We start from the raw sequence: 16,534 nt of genomic DNA, 5'->3' as shown, positions 1-16,534 counted from the left end.
GTCAGAGATGAAGTTTAATATAAAAAAATGTTACTGAAGAGATTTCTTTGCAGTTCACTCAATAGAAGTCAGCTTCAACAATCTGCAAGGAATTCCTACCGCTCTGATCCCACACTCAACACAGCAATAATTGTACTTGAACAGAGTTCATTAGGTTACACCATTACTTCGAGCTTCATTATTCTGATTTGGGCCTGTGTTTGGAAATCATTTTACAGTATCTAAGAGTTCTCCTAAATCGCAGTAAAAGTTTTTAGCTACAAGTTCCCTCTTAAAATTTACAAAGTAAAAACTACTTTGATGCACAGAGACAGTCCTATTGTGAACTATATGATCTGTCCTGTTGCCATGTTCTACATATAAGCCCATGTAAACATGGAGAAACCACATGTTTCAGATATTACAGTGGCCAGTTTTTCACAATTACAAGATATTGCTGTTGACTTTTATTATATTCTTTATTTTGTTGCCAGATGGAAAAAACAGATAGCCACAACATAAAGGATGCCGAAAGCAGAATATGTGCTAGTTAGCAAGATCTATAGTTGTTCACATTGACCAAAACTTTTAAGAAAAGGTGTTTGTTATCTGCAGTGACAGACATTAACTTTCAGATGAGATTGGATTTCTCAGAGGACAATAAAGTTTGACAAAAACAGTTAGAAATTCCTATGTATGGGACTATTTTTTTCTGGAGGTAGTTATAGAAAGTAGTTTTACAGATGTACTTTATCATTTTAATCTCAAATGCTTTTTGAAAAACTCACTATCTCAGGTGATCTCAAATATTGTTTAGAAAGCAATGTCTAAATCTGGTTTGGAATTCTTACATCTGTTAATTGTCTTTCAACTGTTAAAGGCAAGCTAAAAAACACGAGTAATCAGAGCTCTTAGAAATAAGAGACAAAATCGAGGAGGTCCTTCTCGCATCTGAAGGGTTACCAGCTGTGTAATTAAGCTAAGTAATCAACTAGTCATCAGACAGACATGTATCAACAGTAGTCAAAATTTGAAGTGTATCAAAACCATTTTATGAAAGTTTGTGTACCAAAATGTGTACCTGTTGTTTTCTTAGGACAACTTTGTCCTTTCAGTTACCTGGATCTGACACTTAGGGATTATTTTCCTGAAAGTGTTTAAGCCAGCACTAGTTGTTATATTAGGATTTTAAAGTGTTTTTACAAACATACCTTACAAAAACCATTACTGGTTGTATATCTTAAGACAAAAACATGACATTGTTTTTTTTTTTTTTTTTCCAAATTTCAAGTGCAAGTTGTGTACAGTTGAGACATATATTTTAGTCTGGGACTATTAAAGGAATAGTTCACCCAAAAATGGTCCACACAGACCATAGTAATTTTTTTTCCATGAAAAGACAATAGGCCCCATTTTAAGGGTGGACTACTCCTTTAAACACTGTATGGGAAACGGCCCCTTAGTGTTATCACATAGCATTATTATTATTATCACATTTTGTCCTCTTCAGACTGAAATGGATCGATGCCAAATGCTGATGGAGTAGTCAAACTGTGTCCCATGTCATGTCTGTATAGGTCTGCAGCTTCTGAGGCCCTTGGCAGCAGTTGCTCTGAAATTCTTCTCTTGCAGCCATCTCTGGCCAGCAGATTAGGAATGCCTTTGCATATTAATAGAAACATTTGAATTGTAAGGAAATATGTAAATAAATACTGATCATACATTAAGACCTTCCTACCAGAGTTTAGGTCCTGCCTAGCTTCAACACCTACTGCACCTGTAATTTTCAAGTAATTTTGAAGAAATAAGTTCAAGAAGGCAGCTGAAAAAATACTAACCATTTCAATGCAAATGATTCAACTGAATTTAATCATTTACATAGTTTAGGTTTACAAAGAGCTCAAATAATTTGTATAAACCTAAACTATGTAAATGTAAATCTTTAGTAAATGAACCAAGCATGAGCAATACTTCTACAACATTTATTGATCTTAGTTTTCGTCGTTTACTAATTAATTATTCAGATCAAAGTCGTATTTGTTAACATTGGTTATTTAACTGTGAATTAGCATGAACAATGAATAACTATTTTCATTAACAAAGATTAAATATAGCTGCAAGCAGCAATACCAGGGTCAAGCCCATGTAGCGTCTGGTACCGGTCATTTTAGATTTCATGTCCCAGGCACACTAAATTTCAACATCTAATCCTCAATTAACCGATGAGCAACCCAGTTTTACACACAGACCTGGCTCCAGAATGTCTGGAGCCTACACAAAGACTAGATAACCCCATGCGGCTTCTCTGGGCCCTCAATCAGAACACACACACACACACACACACACACACACACACACACACACACACACACACACACACACACACAACACAATGAGACATTCCTTTTACTAATAAAACCCAAAGATAAGGTACTCTAAGGTTCTCATTCTTATAACCCTTTTTGTAATGTGTCCTTCTTTTAAGGTTTGCCTGAATTAAAATTATTTGCTCCTTAATTTCCTGACAAGGGTTTATTTTATTCATGTGTCAGAAAACAACATTGTATTTTAAAATCCGTTATACTCTATCATCATATCTTACTGATCATGGCATGTTAATGTATACCTGTTCTAATGCCGTATGCCCCTTTAAGGTCTGATGTCAGAATGTATACGAAGCTATCGTTTTCTTTTTACTTCCCTAATGAAAGTGCATCTTGTTTTATGTTTAATTTTTGTTTCTTTGCCTTTATAAGAACACAATATCGTATTAACCTCAGTTACCCTTTGATTAATGATCTATGTATGTAATGTACCGCTGCCTTCATACCGTCATTACTCTTCATGTTTAGTATCCAAATGACCACAAAATTATCGGTTACTCATTTTTCAAGCACTGTTGTATTTTATTTGAGCACGAAAGGCGCCATACCGTCTTAATACATCCTGGATCAAACTTTAAAGTCATCTAAAAGTTTGATAGCTAAACCACGCCCACAGACACCTGAAACAAAGGGAGTTTTTCCCTCCAAAACCTTGACCGAAGTATTGGTCATCTCCCCAAAGATGGGTGGAGTTCGCGACCTTTAAATTGTCACAAACACCACCAATCCGTGGTCAGACTTTCGGAACAGCTTCAAGACGACTCCATCTTCCTTCAGAGAAGTTCCAGCAAGCTTCACTTCCAAGAACGACAACTGCTCTGATCTTCAGGAGAACTTGGAAGAACGTCTGATCCCACCCTAACTGACTTTTCAGAGATTTTCTCTCTTGCATCCGGACTCTTGTGCAGTAAGCCAATGCAAGTAACCGTTTCCTTTACCAACCAATTTAGATGCGTAATTTTAAATAGTAATCTTTCATTGAATCTTAAGGTGAATTTAAGTTTCTGTGTCGATTTCCCAGTTAGGGTGTGATTAATTTTGGAGTTTAAGCTTGCCATTCCTTTCCTTCCTTTCTCTAATTTTCTCTTTCCAGTCTCTTCCTTCCTTTTCCCCAATTTTAATTTCTTTGTTTTATTTTATTTTCATCTTCATTTTCCCTATTTCTTTTGTTTGTTTGTGTAGTTAGTTTTATGTTGTGTTTGTCTCATTCATTAAATGCCATATCTTTGTGCCAAATAAGTGATTGTCTCTGAGTATCGCTCACAAATTAAGGTACCTGCAACATCAGGTCTGAACTACATGCTCTATTAAGTAAATTCAATTTAAATTACAGTGTAGAGTAAAAAGGGAGGGCTGGAAAGGCTGGGAAGACACCTCCTTCATAGAATTAATAAAGTTACACGGCCTGTTCGGTGGACGAACAGACCAAATAAGTGTAACGTTAATTCCATTACCGTTAATTTCAACTCAGGATAAAATATTTAGAGTCACTATAACACATTACAATTACTTATAAATATTTACCTTGCTTTGCGAGCCAAATTCGCTACACCCAACAAGGGCAGAAAAGGAAATTAACAGGAGTTTTGGAAACCAGTTGACAAACTTAGGAAAACCTCATACGTTATCAGCAAACAAGTTATCAGCAAAAATAGCTATGTTTCATATATTTTACCTGTAAGTGGCCCTGAGATAAAACTGTACATGCACAAGTCATAACTGTGATGACATTTCCCAAGCATCACACTAGTACACCAAAGTTTAGTGAAGATGCAGCCCTGTATCCACTGACATGCTTTACAGCTGTACCTTCAAACCATGGTGGTCATTTTGTATTTAAAATTATGATAATATTGAAGTTACTAAATGGTTTCTTGGCTACTCTGTTTGGTTGCTAGGGAGTGAATTTTTATTGGCATGGTGGAATGTCCAACAATTTTTTTGCTGAAGCCATCAATGGTTATGACATGGGTCACACCAAACATGCAAAGCTTTTCATTCTGGTCCATATGCAGTTTGTGACCCACATACTCTGCATTATATGGAACAGGGTTTAAATTACGTGCACCCTGAAACAAAACAAAGTTAATTAGGTTACATATAGAAAGTATTTGGCCCTTAGTTTTAGAAAAACTGGTGTAGAGAGACTATGGGGCAGTTTCCCAGACAGGGTGTAAGTGTAGTCCCAGACTAAAATGCATGTTTAAGCTCTCTTAACTGAAAACAGCTTGCTCTGAGATAGTTTAAAATATATCAGTGCCATTGTTTTGTCTCACCAGTAAGTATGTTTAAAAATCCAAAAATATCTATGGTCTTGTCCGGGCTTAATCTAAAACTTGTCCAGAAAACCTTCAGGAAATGGCCCTATACCTACCCTTTGCCTATGTCATGTATGTTTTATCTCTCTACATTGGAAAGTTAAATGCTAAGCTAAATACACATTATGTAACTTTTAATAATGAAGGTGCTAACACATGATAATTATGTATGTTTGTGATAAATAATGTACTTTGGCACATAAGTCTACCTGGCATCGAGCCTGGTGATATGGTTCATGCATCTGTGCCAATGTCTGCCCCACTCGAACCTCTGATGCATGAACTCCTTGTGCAGCAAGGTAGCCTGTCATCATTTTACGTCTGTAATATGGTCCAGTCTGTACATACCAAAAATTCAAAATTAACGGTACATGTAAACAGGATAACAGCACATAATGAATATGTAAACTTTTCTTTGGTTTTACATAACTTATATAGCTTAACTTATAGCTTAACAACATAACTTATTTGGAAAAAAAACAACAACTGTGGACCATGTAATAAACATATCAATCTTAAGAAGTAAACTATTAATTTAATATGATTGTATAAGCCAGTATTTTATCACTACAGTATCATACAGTTAATAATTTATTTATTAAATAGTATGTCATTTTGATTCAGTTCTTACAGTATCAAGTACAGGATTGACAGTGTAAGTTACCTACATACATGTTTAAAAATTTACGTTATACAGTAGATATGGTAGTAACTTACTGCTGTATGTGTAACTTACTATGTGTAGTTTACGTCAATCACGTGTTTGACACTAGGTTAGGCAATAGGTCTGGATAATTAAGTTAGTGATTTAGTAATTACCATACTTCCAGTGTTGTATAAAGTAGTAGAAAGCAATACTTGAGTAAAATTACAAGTACACTGTAAAAAATGATTTTTTTGAACTTGTAAAATAAAGATAGCATCATTTAAGTAAATTTTACAAACAAATACTATTTTGTATTTTTACTTCAATATGTCACGTTTAATTCAATAAGCTACTTAAGGTTTCGTTTTTATTAATTGTGCTTAAATACATAGGTAAATTCAAATGGAACTGCCTAAGTAATATGTACTTAGTGTTTTGTCATTTAATGAATTAATGCAAAAAATAACAAAACCAAGTAAAACGTACTCAAAGAAGCCAGGCAATCTATGCGCATGCGTTCCTGGTTGCGGTGTGGCGCAGAGGCAGAGGAGTGCAACGGAAAATCGTCTTGAAGACTGATTATTACACGGTAAGTTAATTAAATATTTGTTTATTGGTCAATTTAGCTACCTTTGCAGAAAATTATAGAACTATTAAGACTGGTGGCTAAAGAGTTAAGGCGTCAAGTGTTAATAGTTGACAGAGTTAAGTTTGCTAAGAACCGATTTGCACAAACATCTGTTATTAGCAAAATGCATCTGTGTCGAAAGGTAGGGTCTGGTCTGGTCTGGTCTGGTCCTCGGCGCGCAAACCGTTGATTTTAGAAAGCACTTTTAAACGGTGAGTGTAAATAGTCTAATATATAAATATCTTTCTGACAATAAATGATTACCCTAAAACCTATATTAGTTAATTGTTATTAAGTTGACTTAGTGTAAATGTGTTGATTGATGCTAGTTATTTTTTCTCATTTTCTATCCGTTCACAGTAACATGAGCTATTTCTGACCTGACAGAAATAGCTCATGTTACTATGAGTATTTTGCTGGCATAAGTTTTTTTTTCTTGTCGGTTCATATAAGCGTGTATGCATGTACATGTGCTTGTCGCTAACGCTAGCATATGTCTCAGGTGATTTTTCTGTCGACTCATATAAGCATGTATGCATGTACATGTGCTTGTCGCTAACGCTAGCATATGTCTCAGGTGATTTTTCTGTCGACTCATATAAGCATGTATGCATGTACATGTGCTTGTCGCTAACGCTAGCATATGTCTCAGGTGATTTTTATGTCGGGTCATATAAGCATGTATGCACATACATGTGCTTGTCGCTAACGCTAGCATCTCAGGTGATTTTTCTGTCGGGTCATATAAGCGTGTATGCACATACATGTGCTTGTCGCTAATGCTAGCATATGTCTCAGGCGATTTTTTTTTTGTCGGTTCATATAAGCGTGTATGCATGTACACGTGCTTGTCGCTAATGCTAGCATATGTCTCGGGTGTATTAAAATAACCGTTCAAAAATGTGCTTCTTAAAGTTTCTCTTTTATTATTTTTTGTTTGTTTCTAGTAGCAACTTAAACTGCTTAAAATATGTAGTCATTTGCAGATGTTCATTAACGTTTTACAGTGAATGTGATGGAAAAACATGGAATCTACAGCAGAACTGTACCACTTCCTTGCCTACATCAAGATTGTCTGTGCACATTTAACTAAATTGATGCACTTAAGTTCCACTTTTCTAAGATTCTTCTTGTTGAAGAATGTATTTTCCTCGAAACACTGTATTGTATATTAAGTAGTGTAATTAATGACAGGAATTTTATTTTTGGGTGAACTAACCCTTTAAGCGCAAAGGGTGATCACACCAAATATTGATTTAGTCAATAGAAGGTAAATGAAAATTAATTTATGAAAACATTTTAAAGGCATCCCCACTTTACAGAATATTTACACAAGTGCCTAAAACGTTTTACAGTACTGAAGCTTTGCAACTAGTTTAAGTGTCTTGCAGACACAGTTCTTCATTTCTTAATTTTTTCATTCTTCATTTAATAACAGATTTAACCTCTGTGTGGGGCACTTATCACACAAAAATAAAGAGAACATACAACTTACTGTACAATATTGTAACCACTTTTTCACTCATTTGTGTATTTGACAGGATGTCAGAAGAGACATGATTGAAGATAGCTTCACCAATCATCTAATGAAGATTGTTGTACTGGGCAGCACCGCAGGAGAGGAAGATGCCAATATAGCTGATGTCGTCATTGAGGGAACTGCGGTACTGTCGGGATGCAAGAATCTTACAAATGCCTGCCTTCTGCTCATGGGCTTCATTTACTCCCTGAACTTGAGCTATCCTTCAAAGCTAAGAAACACATTTGAACTGTTTCAGAAATTTTTTCTTGGACTGGATGCTTTGAAATTTTCTCCAAAAGTTAGCTCTTTGCAGAGAAAGCTATTGATGTAAGTCTGCTAGCTGGCCATTTTGTTTGGCATTGAGTGTATATGTCTGCAAAAGACTTGTTAAGCTAAAGTTGTACTGAACTGTTTCACATAGTTTGTCCATTGGTTTGATCATTTCTTTAATAAAAGTACTCAAGGAAAATGTCTGTCAGTGTTTTTTTATTTTTATTTTTTATTGAAGACATCAGTTATGATGCATCACAAATTATGTTAGATATGTAGATATGTTAGAACATTTAAAGTAAAGGTTACTCAGGATAACTAAAAAAGATAACTAGGCTTCTTGTGTAAAAAAAAATGCAATAAATCATCATATATTTATAAGCATTACTTAAGTAATATTTACAAAAAAAAGTCAATAAAATTAACTGGGAATTCCCAAGTAAACTTAACAATTAAAAACTTAAAAATGTCTAATTAAACTTACTAATAATTATGTTTAGGCTTTTACTTGGCAAATATTTGTAAATTTACTAGCCTTTTCTGAGTGAAAAAACTTTCCAAGCTTTTTTCAAGTAAATCCCACTCCAAATTTTTTACAGTGTATCGTACTAGAAAAAGACTTCGGTAGAAGTGAAAGTCACCTTTTAGAATATCACTTAAGTAAAAGTCTTAAAGTATCTGATATTTACTGTACTTAAGTATCAAAAGTCATTTTCTGATATTTAATGTACTTAAGTATTTGAAGTAAAAGTAAAATTTCAGTGATTTTCAGTAGTTATAAGACCAGGGACAGTTCTAGGGTTTTATCTTTAGGGTTTTTATCCCTCAGTGAGAATTTAAAACAAGAAGAGTTTTATATTATATAATTATATGACTACGTAGTAAGGCAAAAGTTATGGTATTATTAAATGGCAAAAGTGGACACCAAAATTTTATGCATGATGTAATGATGTCAGTCTTGAATCAGATCAGTTCATGTATGTGTGCATTCTCTACAAACAGTGTGTCCAATGAATGCAGTCATTAATAAACTAATATTCACAAGACAAAGACCAAATCAATAAATGTTATTTTTATTTAGTATTGATATTGCAATAATATTGTGTTTGTGCTACAACTCTGGTAATAAGAATAGTGACATTTCAATGCTTTTGGTTGCCGCCGTTATAGTTAAACGCCTCCAGCTCTGACCGCGCGTGCACGCTGCGCATACTTGTGTGCTTCTCCGTACAGCGTGCGGAGCGTAATACAATCTAGGAGCAGTGATTCACCAAACCTCCCTTATTACAGTCACACACATTTCTGCTGAGTTTATTTTGTAGTAACGAGTAACGAAGATGCTTAGTGGAAATATAACAGAGTAAAAGTTTACATTTTATCTAGGAAATGTAGTGGAGTAAAAGTGAAAGTTGTCATAAATTTAAATAGCGAAGTAAAGTACAGATACGTGACATTTCTACTTAAGTACAGTAACGAAGTATTTGTACTCCGTTACATTACAACACTGCATACTTCTGTGACTATTGTACATTACTGCGCTGTATTATAATGCAGCATTTTTATGGTTGTTAATGTACAATAACAATTTTTAAATGAACGACTATGTGTAGCAGAAGTTTTAAATAATAGCAAATGATTAAAAAACATTCTCACCTCTACAACAGCTTGCGAAACCGCCAACTCCAGTTCATCTTCGGAGATACATTTTCTTTTAAGGACACTTTCAGAGCGGAATTTCCGTATATTTTGCTCTGAATTCCCTCTTTGCGTACCAAGCTCTGATAAACGATCTAATATTTCCATATCCGTGTGTCCATCTTCATACATGCTTGTTATAATATTTTCATTAGCTAATAAACTCCTGGTTCCGACTGAGCAGTTAAAAGTGCGTGAAAATTCAAATTGCGCGGTTATTATGTTTGACCAATCATATACGGACTGTTGATAGAAACTAATACGAAACGTGATTAATTATTATTCAGCATTAATTTACTTGTTTTTGTGATACCATTTTCACACAAATGGATTTATTTAACAAAAAAATAAATAAATAAAATAAATGAATAAATAAATAAAAGGGCACAAAAATAAATTTAATTTCCTCTGACAGGTGTAGTAGCCTATCTTTTATTATTTTGATTTCTAAATTCATGATGCTCACTTTGATGAGAATATTAAACATAGAAGAGGATGCATGTTTATAACACAGAATTTTGCTAAATAAAAGATAAATATTTGACTGAAACCTGTCTATTAATATCTGTTTGCATGAACTTTAAGTTTGAATTTTTTTAACTGTTGCCCCGCCTCTTACACCTGGAGCCTCGAACTTTTAATTCCTTTCTATGGTATCGGCTTGGGAAAACGGAAGGAACATTGTGCTTTGCGAATTACCCATCGCGACTTGCAATAGGGAAACCATTTGCCAGAATATACCTTGACCTATGTATACCAGTGTGTGGAGTTTATGTATGTGATCAGACATCAGTCCTGCACTGACATCCTCAGTGACCTGAATTACTTTTCTGTTTGGCATAAGTGTTTTTAAGTCATAAAATATCAGCATACTATATTCTATACTTGCAAATAAATTTTATTTATTTATTGATTTTTTTTTTGTTGCTAATTTTACCTCTTTTCAGTGGAAGGAACCATAAACAAACAAGAATGCATTTTTTTATTTTTTCATGTCATGTCCATGCAATGAAAATACATGGTTATAATGGAAAAACAGCCCTGATATATAAATAAGGGAGAAATAATAATAATAATAATAATAATAATAATAATAATAATAATAATAATAATAATAAGTTTAATTTATATATGTCAGGGAGCTCTCTGACTCTGCTCCCGTGCGTGCCCCGCCCGCACGGAGCGGCTCGCCTGCTTACTGATTGCTCTCACCTGACTCTCATTTCACTCTCATCAGCCACCATATATAATCCGTCTCTCACTCCCCCTCACCGTCAGTTATTATCCATGGTTTCACTGAACATTTCTCGACACGCCCATGTTCATGTTCATGTTCATGTTCATGTTCATGTTCATGTTCATGTTCATGTTCAGCTTCGTGCTTCTCCCACGCGCTCCCGTGGTTAGTACACCGACTGCCTTTCATCCCCTACTCTCTGGACTTTGTGGGCCGCGCTTCCACCGCGCACCACCGGATTACAGAGACTGCCTTGCTACTCTGGATCTTTGTGGGCCGCGCTTTTCCGCGCACCACCGGATTATTCTACTTCCGTGTTTTCACAATAAACTTTGTTTGCTTCCACTCCGGCTTCCTCCTCTGTGTCTCGCATAACAATATAGGACCTTTCCCAAGCTCGAGGATGCTTTACAAGGCACAGTATTTCAAGACAAATGAAATATAGTATGATATACACATACAGTACAGACCAAAAGTTTGGACACACCATCTCAAAGAGTTTTCTTTATTTTCATGACTATGAAAATTGTAGATTTACACAGAAGGCATCAAAACTATGAATTAACACGTGTGGAATTATAAATTATATACATACATAACAAAAAAGTGTGAAACAACTGAAAATATGTTCTATATTCTAGCTTCTTCAAAGTCCTTTTGCTTTGATTACTGCTTTGCACACTCTTGGCATTCTCTTGATGAGCTTCAAGAGGTAGTCACCTGAAATGGTCTTCAAACAGTCTTGAAGGGGTTCCCAGAGATGCTTAGCGCTTGTTGGCCCTTTTGCCTTCACTCTGCGGTCCAGCTTACCCCAAACCATCTCGATTGGGTTCAGGTCCGGTGACTGTGGAGGCCAAGTCATCTGGCGCAGCACCCCATTACGGTCAAATAGCCCTTACACAGCCTGGAGCTGTGTTTGGGGTCATTGTCCTGTTGAAAAGGTGGTGTGTCCAAACTTTTGGAAGGTGTGTCCAAACTTTTGGTCTGTACTGTACGTATTCGTCGGACATTTGCCCAGGACGAAGGATCATACATATACATATTCGTCGGACATTTGCCTATGAAGAAGGATCACATGCAGCTGCATGAGATGATAACAGAAGACAGGACTATACTCAAAAACATACAGTACAAGAGATATGACTCTACATAGTACACGATACACACACCACATTTAAAAAAAAAAATTAAGGACTCCCAGTACATATGCATTTACTGATAATGAAAGTTGAAAAGGTGGGTCTTAATCCTTGATTTAAATTCAGACAAATTGGTGATGGTTCTGAATGCAATAGGTAGGGAGTTCCATAGTGTTGGAGCAATGTCAGAAAAGGATCTGCCACCCACAGAGGATAAACAGTATCAAGGAATACAAAGAAGTTCCGAATTTGAAGACCGGAGTGATCGTGAAGGTACATAGGATGAGAGAAGATCGGAAAAATAGGTGGGGGGGAGCATTTAGTGCCTTATAAGTGAGCAGTATGATTTTATATTTTATGCGAGATGAGACTGGCAGCCAGTGAAGATCAAATAATATAGGGGTGATGTGGGCAGATTTTTTATTGGAGGTTAACATTCTGGCAGCCGAGTTTTATATGTACTGTAAACGTGAGATTGTGAGCTGATAGACCAGAGAAGAGTGAATTGCAGTAATCGAGATGGGACGTAATCAGAGCAGGTACTAATGTTTCGGCATCATTTCTGCAGATAAAAGTTTGCAGTTTGGCAATGCGTTGTAAATGAAAAAAAGATCTTTTGGAGAGGCTGCGAATGTGGGCATCAAAGGATAGTGAGGGGTCTAAAGTCCACAGAGTTGTTTTTTATTACAGATGGAGGACCAGTTATCAGAATGTCGGTTTTACCCAGATTCAGGCTAAGAAAATTTGAGTGTAGCCATAGTTTTAACTCGCTAGCACAAGAGGAGTGAGGATTTTACATTAACAGAATCTGGATGACAGGCAGTATATAACTGAATATCATTAGCATAACAATGATAACTAAAACCATGTCGAAGAATGATGTTGCCAAGCGGCTGAATGTACAAAATGAATAGTAGTGGGCCAAGAGCAGAGCCCTGTGGGACACCCTGTTTAAGTAAGACAGTAGGAGATTTGGAATTGTGTAGGGAGATGTGATATTGCCTGCCCATGAGATCACAAACTTTTAAGAAAAAATGTCAATGACTCATTTAGGTGTTCTGGACCAGTACACCCTGGAAGTTTTTGGAGAAAACAACAAAGGATGACAAAGCAGAGGCAGGTCCAGTCTACTTTTTAATAAATTGATGAGGTAAAGTTGAGTATTTTTTTTTTTACCTGTTTATTCACTGTATATGGGTCATACTGTACCAGCAGTCATCTGCGTGTTGTTCCTCAATGTGGTGATTTATGATGGTAGCTGCCTGGTCTATCCATTTTCACATACATGGACATATTCTATAACAGAGCAGAATTGAGATGGCTGCTCCTCCTTGTTTTCCCTAGCCATGTCTAGCAGTCTTGCATGTCTAGCAGAGGTGAATGAATGGGGGAATTCTGTGGACGTCTCTGGAGTTTCAAGGGCTGGAAAAGATCCCAATTTCTCCCTTCCCCCTCCACTTCCCACTGCAGCATACTCAGATGGACCTGATTTGCACACACACACACACACACACACACACACACACACACACACACACACACACACACACACACACACACACACACACACACACACATGCACATGCACTGTTAACTCCTAACTGACCAAGTTTCACCCTTATGATCTCTGTAAATTGTAAATTGTTGTAGGTTACGGACCAGCTTGCTTGCTCTGTGAGGGCCAGCTAAAACATCGACAGCTACATATCCTCACGTTGTACTTCTGCTTTCCAGGGGGCAGCTAACAACAGAAAAAGGCCACCTGGTGCAGCTTGGGCCTCTCCCAGAATCACTGCAATAACACTGCCTCACTCTGATTTCAGAAGCATCCATCCCTACAATGAAAGGCCAGGTCAGGTCATAGAGTTTTAGCATTGAGCCATGACATATTCCCTTTTTATATATTTGTTATCATGATCTCCATCTGGATTCCAAGCTAGGCACATCTCTCTGCAACAGAACCATGAGAGTCAGGGCAGTAGAGTTGAAACCCCTGATGAAGCACAAGTAAAAGTTGGCAAACCTCAGGAAACACTGCATCTCTTTCAAATTCCATTGGGTTAGCCAGTCTATCACTGTACCTAATATCCATTAACATTATTAGTCTCTGGATGTTTTCCCAGCTGAATCTTTTCAAAATGTCTTGCTTTTTCAGCCATTTATTACCCCTGTTTTGAGACCTGTAGCAGGCATTAAAATGAGTTCATTTAATGGATAAAACTGTCAGATTTGTCTGGTTAACCATTTGTTATGTTATTGATGTTCTATTGTGAATAAAATATTGGTTCATGTGATTTGAAAGTCTTTTCGTTTTAATTTTAATCAAATTTTTTATAAACGTCTCAACATTTCCGGAATTTGGGTTGTATATAATTATTGGATGTTGTGGCATCGGGTCCCTTTAATTTCTTCTTATCTTCTATTCTTAGAAAGATTGTGTAAGCAATTAAAATGTAAATGTAAATATAAACAAATGAGCAAACTGTAATTCTATGTTGCATTTGAAAGGAAAACACATAGGCAAGTCTCTCTAGCCAAAATATTTTCCTTTTACATATTTTGTTATATCCAAGACTAATACAAGTCAGCATTCATTGACACACTATTGACTCAGGTCTGTGGGTCATGCACTTAGAGGCCAACATGTGTGTGGACTGCGTTTTGAAGGCTGATCTGGAGTTTATAAACAGTCACATAGTTGTACTTGATGCTATCATTGTTGGTGAGGGCGGTGGAAAGGAAATAACAGATGCCATCCTTTGTAGCCCTATTGACAGCTTGACTATTGATGTAAGGTCTATTTAATGGTTCAAATTTGTTTAATCCACAAGAGCTAAATTTAGAAAGCAGGTTGAATTATAGCCTTTAACAGGTCTTTAGGTGAGGGGTGGTATACTTTCGGCTTTAAAGCTAAGCTTCATGATTTTTAAATGTAAAGGACTTGAATAAAATATAATACCCAGTATTGTGGACTGTAATTATATTAAATGATTCAGAATAGATGGTTCATGTGATTAATGGTTTAGAACAACCTTGTGTTAGTGACAGTTGTTCTACATGTTTAAAGCCTTAAACTACTGCATGTTCTTTAATTAGCATCTGTACTGCAGTTGTACTACACTATACTACAGGTGTACTGCAGTTATACTACACTATACTACATGTGTACTGCAGTTGTACTACACTATACTACATGTGTGCTGCAGTTGTACTACACTATACTACAGGTGTACTGCAGTTGTACTACACTATACTACATGTGTACTGCAGTTATACTACACTATACTACATGTGTACTGCAGTTGTACTACACTATACTACATGTGTACTGCAGTTATACTACACTATACTACATGTGTATTGCAGTTATACTACACTATACTACAGGTGTACTGCAGTTGTACTACACTATACTACATGTGTACTGCAGTTGTACTACACTATACTACATGTGTACTGCAGTTGTACTACACTATACTACATGTGTACTGCAGTTGTACTACACTATACTACATGTGTACTGCAGTTGTACTACACTATACTACATGTGTACTGCAGTTGTACTACACTATACTACATGTGTGCTGCAGTTGTACTACACTATACTACAGGTGTACTGCAGTTGTATTACACTATACTACATTTGTACTGCAGTTGTACTACACTATACTACATGTGTGCTGCAGTTGTACTACACTATACTACAGGTGTACTGCAGTTGTACTACACTATACTACATGTGTACTGCAGTTGTACTACACTATACTACATGTGTACTGCAGTTGTACTACACTATACTACATGTGTACTGCAGTTGTACTACACTATATTACATGTGTGCTGCAGTTGTACTACACTATACTACAGGTGTACTGCAGTTGTACTACACTATACTACATGTGTACTGCAGTTGTACTACACTATACTACATGTGTACTGCAGTTGTACTACACTATACTACAGGTGTACTGCAGTTGTACTACACTATACTACATGTGTACTGCAGTTATACTACACTATACTACAGGTGTACTGCAGTTGTACTACACTATACTACATGTGTACTGCAGTTAAACTACACTATACTACATGTGTACTGCAGTTGTACTACACTATACTACATGTGTACTGCAGTTATACTACACTATACTACATGCGTACTGCAGTTGTACTACACTTTACTATAGGTGTACTGCAGTGTAATGCAGTTGTGTGCTGAAGCACTTAAACTCCCTGCTTATCTCATTAATATGTTTCTTACAATATCATACTGTTGAGGGAAATTCACATATTTTATAAATAGGAAGGCTTAGAATGTGTGTGCATGTGTGAGTGTGTGTGTGTGTGTGTGTGTTTGTGTGTGTGTGTGTGTGTGTGTGTGTGTGTGTGTGTGTGTGGGTGTGTGTGTGTATGTTTGTGTGTGTGTGTTTCAGTTCTGAAAGTCCCTACTAATGACTAAGGAAAATTCACAAAATTGTAAAGGCTTACAATGGATGTGTGTGTGTGTGTGTGTGTGTGTGTGTGTGTGTGTGTGTGTGTGTGTGTGTGTGTGTGTGTGTGTGTGTGTGTGTGTGTGTGTGTGTGTGTGTGTGTGTGTGTGTGTGTGTGTGTGTGTGTGTGTGTGTGTGTGTGTGTGTGTGTGTGAAAGACAGAGAGAGCAACTGTCTGTGTTTCAGTTCTGAAAGTCCCTACTCAACACATGTCACTGAATGAACC

Source organism: Tachysurus fulvidraco, chromosome 1, assembly GCF_022655615.1.
Source record: "Tachysurus fulvidraco isolate hzauxx_2018 chromosome 1, HZAU_PFXX_2.0, whole genome shotgun sequence".
In the NCBI taxonomy this organism is placed as follows: domain Eukaryota; kingdom Metazoa; phylum Chordata; class Actinopteri; order Siluriformes; family Bagridae; genus Tachysurus; species Tachysurus fulvidraco.
Note: the sequence above shows the minus strand (reverse complement) of the source record.